At 41.5% G+C, this 6,108-nt stretch overlaps 1 pseudogene; it reads left to right on the forward strand.

The window, feature by feature from the left end:
• The first annotated feature begins 4,721 nt into the window (after positions 1-4,721).
• Positions 4,722-5,546, forward strand: LOC134367719 (small ribosomal subunit protein uS5-like; annotated as a pseudogene).
• The last annotated feature ends 562 nt before the right edge of the window (positions 5,547-6,108 follow it).

Below are 6,108 nucleotides of genomic sequence, written 5' to 3' on the forward strand. Positions count from 1 at the left end.
CCAAAGATGTTTTGCTAGATTAGTTAGTACATGGGGGTTGTTCCACATTTTGCTTTAAGCTGTTTCTTTGAGTTTCTCAAGAAGTCAGGCACTTTCATGATTGTCTTATTGTTTCTCTTGCATATCACCTAGCTTAAATTTATAACTCTCCTGATGGTATATTATTTAAACTATTTTGAACCATGCATGCTTGGATGAAGATAGTTACATAACCAATTCTTTATGTTCTTACTATTATTGATTAACCATCTGTTCTTTTCCTGTAATTTCCTTGTCTTTTCAAAAAAACCTGAAGCAAAAACCAACTCAGGGCTGTGCCCAGTTTCTCCTTCTAACAAAGAAGTTGCTGAGGTGCAGTCCCTTCAGGCTTCTCATAGCATTCATGTTGCTTTGAGTAATCTTTTTGCATCTCTGTCACACAGTGAGAGGTGTAACATCTAGAGAACCTTGACTAACGTGGTAGTTAAACCCTGGACTAGCTATAGTTATTTTCTAAACGTCTCACTGGTTGGTTGATGTTCTTGTCAATACCTTATTTAGCAAAGTTCCTTGGTTGACAAAAATATATAAAAATAATTCATTGCTAAGCTTAATCACTGGAAACAGTCCTGCTTTTGAAAGTCTTGCTTTTCTACATTTCTCCTATTATTTTTCATTTTATATTGCTCAGAATTAAAATGGACAGAGGGTTAAGTAAAGTAATAAAATAAGTTAAAATAAAAGAGTTAATGAAGGATACCTTGTAAGCCCTCAAAGCTTTTCCATAATGATAAAGTACTGAGACTCTAATATTTAAACATGTATTTTATGTCCTGATTGTGACTGCAAGTAGCTTGATATGCTGAGTGGCAAAGGAAAAGTATTAGCCCATAAAAATTCCCTTTTAAAAATGGAAGCTATACAATTTACTTGGCTAAAAGACAGTGTTACCAGGCACTTCCATCTCTTTGGAAATTAAGCCCAGCAGGTAAACTATTATGTACCCACCATGGTCTGGGAAAGGTTTTTTAGTACGTGTTGGGAGTCGTCAGCTTCAAAATCTCAGAATTTATGTAAAATAACATATGTATAAACTTTACAAACCAAATGAATGCATTTAAAACATAATTTGAATTCTGCTTTTTTGAAAGAAACAAAGGAGAATGCTTGTTTTTTATTTTAAACAGTACCTCTTCTGCATACCTACGCAGACTGCTCTCCTTTCCATGCCAACATCCAGGACAATGATCAGCTGGTATTTTTTTTAAAAGGTATTCATATGCTATGGAGGATTTTCAAAAGTTAGATTTTATTTACCCTTTTCTGTTGTGAAACTCACTAAAGAATCGCAAACAAAGAAGTAGTCCTTGCCAATGTTATTGTAATCACAGGTGTGATGTTGAGGTCCATTAGATAAGATGTACGTTAAGATAAACCAGGTCACAGCCTGTTGGGGTGGCTTCCTGCTTTTTTCTTAAAGGTAGTACCTAGAGCTGTGCTTCTCAAAGTTTAATGTTCATATGACTCATCCTGGGATCTTGTTAAAATGCAGATTATAGTTCTGTGGGTCAAAGGTGGGGTCTAAGATTGAGATTTCTTACAAACCCCAGGTGATGCTGATGCTGCTGGTCCACAGCCCACAATTTGAGTAGCGAGGACCTTGAACATAGGCTGCATTTATACATTTAGGAATGCAAGTTGTCTTCTTTTACAGGATGCAGGATTCACTTGGGAAATGGATGTGTTTGTCGCTCCACCTAAATTGTTTATTTGGAGAGTAAAAAGAAAGAAGGGGATTCGTTTATTAAGTATACAGTTATGTGCCAGTGACTGTGTTAGGCACTTTCATTTAATTGTGATAGGTACCAGGCAAGGTAGGTGGAATTTCCCCACTTTGCTGGTGAGGGGGAAAAAGTGCTGAGAGAGACGTACTTGTCTAAGTTCAAAGCCCCTTTCCCCTGTACCATTCTGTCTCTAAGGTTTCAATCTTCTGACAGTGGCTAAAGACATCAACTAATTCACCAATTTGTCAGTATAATTTCTGCAATTCTCAAAGGAAATGCAATTCAAGCTGAAAATGTTTACCATATTTCATGAAATGTAACAGAGCTCCATGACAGCACAGTTTGCTATTTCTTACCTTTGAATATACTACCGGTCACTTTATGTCACAGAAAATGCAGCAATTACACTAATAGCCTGGTAACTCATCCTTAAGCAGGAAAGCAAGTGTTAGTGTTGTCCTCTAAGCCCATCATATCTGTCTTTATTTGCTCACCTCTGGCCAAGCATTCTAAATGCCAAAACAAAGCCAATCTACCAGTTGTTTGATCAAAATGCAGCCAAGAAATCAGTTTATATTCACCATTGAACTGTCCTGCCACTAAAGCAAAGTCAACAGGGCATGAAGATGCCATGCATGAAACACTTCAAACAAACATTCGAAGAAAACACATTATCCACTGGTCACAGGCTCAATATGATCCAAGTTCTATGAGTAAATAAGTTTCTTTTAAAAAGAAAAAGTGAGCAGAGGACAGAAGGCATAATCTATACCCAACAGTTTGAAGCAACTTGGTTTCTGCTGGATCCTGAAAGCAGATCTCATTCTGTCTGGGAATAAGGGATCTGATCAGAGGTAAACATACAACCAAATTATTCTACCAAATTCAGCTCACCAGGCAATTACTGAGCACCTATCTGCTGCATGCACTATTTCGGGTGCTGGGGAGACCGAAAAGAGTAAGAGCCAACCCCTCCTCTCAAGGACCTCACAGACAGGTACACAAGTGACTCGAATAAGGTCCAGAAAAATAAGGGCCAGAAGGAGAATGCCAGGCAAATGGCATCAAGATTCAGGGGAGGGAGAGAGTATATCCTGTTGAGGGTATCAGGAAAGGCTTCATGGAGAAAGTGGTATTTAAGAAGAGCCTTGTAGAATGGGTAGAATTTCCATATGTGGCCCTGAGAAGCGGGGAGTATGCATCGGGAGAAGCAGCATAAGCAAAGGAATGCATAAAAACAGTACAATGTAGAATATATTGAGGGGATTCTGGTTTGGTTGGAAGGCAGGGCATGCGTACTGGACAAATAGCTAGAAGGGGGGAGACAAGGCCAGGGAAGTCGTTGCAGGCCAAATTGTAGAAGACCACAAATAACCCATTTCACCAGGGATGCTCTTATTATTAAACAGCAATATGATGGTTTACATGAATCCTAAATTACACCCACACAAATTGTCTACTAAAAAATCACACAGCTTTGAAAAAGTTATGTCAATGTTTTATTTTATACACAATCTGAAAACTTCAGTGTCACCCTGCCAATTATTAAGGCATACTACGAAGCCAGAGTGATAAGAAGAGTGTGGTACTGACCTATTGCCCAGTCGACCAGATCTGAGCCCTGGGAAACAGTCTCTCTCTCTCTCTCTCTCTCTCTCTCTCACACGCACACACACACACACACAGAGAGACATTGTTCAACTTATATATTGCTGTATAACAAACTATCTTTGTCTCCCTTAGTCAATGCTCCACAGAACAGCCAGAGTGATCAATTTAAAACTATAAATCAGATTATGTCACTCATGTGCTCAAAATCTTTCAATGGCTTCTTAACACACTCAAAATAAAATCTAAAGTTCCTGGCATGGCCTCTAAGGCTGTCTGTGTTCCGGCACTTATTACCTCTCCAGCCCTATCTTTTAACACTTTCTCCTTTGCTCGCTCGGCTCCAGCCAGCTCCTTGCCCAACCTCTAACACACCTGCCTTGAGAAACTTGCTGTTTACTAGGGCTGAAATACAATGCCCCCATATAGCCAGCCCCGTAGCTCCACCTACCACCTCATTCAGGTCTTTACTCAAATGTCACTCCTTCAGATGAAAAAGATGAGATTCATGACCAGTCTTGTCCACAACAATGTATTCCCCCCTCCCTCATCGCACCCTACTCCTTGGTCATGAATCTAACCCTTTTACTCTCTGATTAATACTCCCCACTGGTTCATTATCACTAAGTGTACAGTGAGGCCCATGTTCCTAAGGTGGAGGTGATAAAGCTACATTTCCATTCATCTGTCCTACAGTTATGTAAAGGCAGTTCAGCAGTGTAGTTGAGGTCTTTTATTCTCAGGCCCCAGCATAATTTTCCACTCTTATCTCTGACTTTTCCTCACCATACAAGCCATCTTTGCTCTAGTCCATTTGCTTTAGATTTTTGTTTTCATCAGTGGAACCATTTTGTTTTTCCCAAATGAGATCTTTTATGGAAACTTAATGTAGAAAATAGATCAAAGCAGAGGTGCTTTGGTTGAAATTGCAGTAGGTATCCTGGGGTTCCTCCAATTTGACCTTCCTCCTTCTCTGCAGTATCACCTGAAGCAGCTCCAGTGAACCCCATTTGAAAACAATATTCTAGCCAAACTGAAACACTTTGTCTTCCAGTGGCTCTGGACACCCCATATTATATCCCCCATCCTGAATTTCCTTTAAGAACATCTGTGCATGTCCAAATCCTGCCTAGACTCAAGGCCCCATCAAATATCAACTATTCCATGAAGTTTTGTCTGGTCTTACCAGACATGACTCTTTCCTCCTCTAAACTTTGCTTATACATCTTTTATGGTCTTTGCTTCCTTCTTCTCTGTATTAGGGAGATTGGTTTATAAATTGTTGATCTTACTAGGCTGAAAGCTCCTTAAAAAGAAGTGGGCAGTGCTTCTTCTTCGAGAGAACACCAAATGGCGCATGATGCTCGTGCAGCAGGAGGGTCTGGAGGCCCCGGAGTCTCCAGAGGCCCTAGAATGGGAGGTCCTGGTGGCTTTTGCAGAGGTTTCAGCAGCAGCATCTGGGGCCAGGGTTGCAGCCATGGAGCTCCCAGAGACAACGCCGAAGACTAGGAATGGATCCCCATCACCACGCTGGGCCTCTTGGTCAAGGACATGAAGATAAGTCCCTGGAGGAGAACTATCTCTTCTCCCTGACCATCAAGGAGTCTGAGATCACTCACGTTTTCCTGGGGGCATCCCCCAAGGAAGAGGTTTTGAAGATTATGCCTGTGCAAAAGCAGACCCATGCTGGGCAGCGGACCAGGTTGATCTGGGTGTTAATTTCTCCAAGGAGTTAGCCACCGCCGTCCGAGGGGCCATCAACCTGGCCAAGCTCTCCATTGTCCTGGTGTGGAGAGGCTACTGGAGAAAAAGACTGGCAAGCCCCACTCTGTCCCTTGCAAAGTGACAGGCTGCTGCAGCCTTATGCTGGTGCACCTCATCCCTGCCCTCAGAGGCACTGGCATTGTCTCAGCCCCTGTGCCCAAGAAGCTGCTGCTGATGGCTGATATTGATAACTGTTACACCTCAGCCAGGGGCTGCACGGCCACCCTGGGCAACTTTGCCATGGCCACCTTTGATGCCATCTCCAAGACCTACAGCTATTTGACCCCCGACCTCTGGAAGGAGACCGTGTTTACCAAGTATCCCTATCAGGAAGTCACTGACCACCTTGTAAAGATCCACACTGTAGTCTCCATGCAGAGGACCCAGGCTCCAGCCGTGGCTACAACATAGGGTTTTTATACAAGGATAAAATAAAGTTAATTAATTTAAAAAAAGAAGAGGGCAGTCAGTGCTTGCTAAATAAATGATTCATCTTTGCAGCCCCAATAGTTCTAGTGCAGTGTCTTTCACCAAATAGGTGCTCAATACACATTTGTTTGTTGGATGAATGAATGAGTTTCCTACATTATAGGAAACAAAACCAATTTTTAAAACTGAGTTTATTTAGCTTGTTGTCTCTTTTTTTGGATTATAAAAATAGACAATGTATCCAGTCCCCTGTGGCTCCTGAAGACTTCAGTAAGCTGCCAAAGAACATAACTGAATGTATGATAGGATTAATGAAAAGCTTGTAGCAAAATTATCCTAGTGAGGAAATGATCCTTTTGGGGACTTCAGTTTCAACTGGTGAGGCAACATTAGTTTTAAATGAAAAAAAGCACATGTCCTTGCATAGACTTGGCACAGCTGATAAATAGGCCAGAAGGGGTTTGTCCCAGGACACTCCACAGTAGATGCAAATAGGAAGAAACTCACCCTGGCAAACTGAAGAAAAGGGAAACGTGCTGTGTGA

The sequence above is a fragment of the Cynocephalus volans genome, chromosome X (assembly GCF_027409185.1).
Source record: "Cynocephalus volans isolate mCynVol1 chromosome X, mCynVol1.pri, whole genome shotgun sequence".
Lineage (NCBI taxonomy): Eukaryota > Metazoa > Chordata > Mammalia > Dermoptera > Cynocephalidae > Cynocephalus > Cynocephalus volans.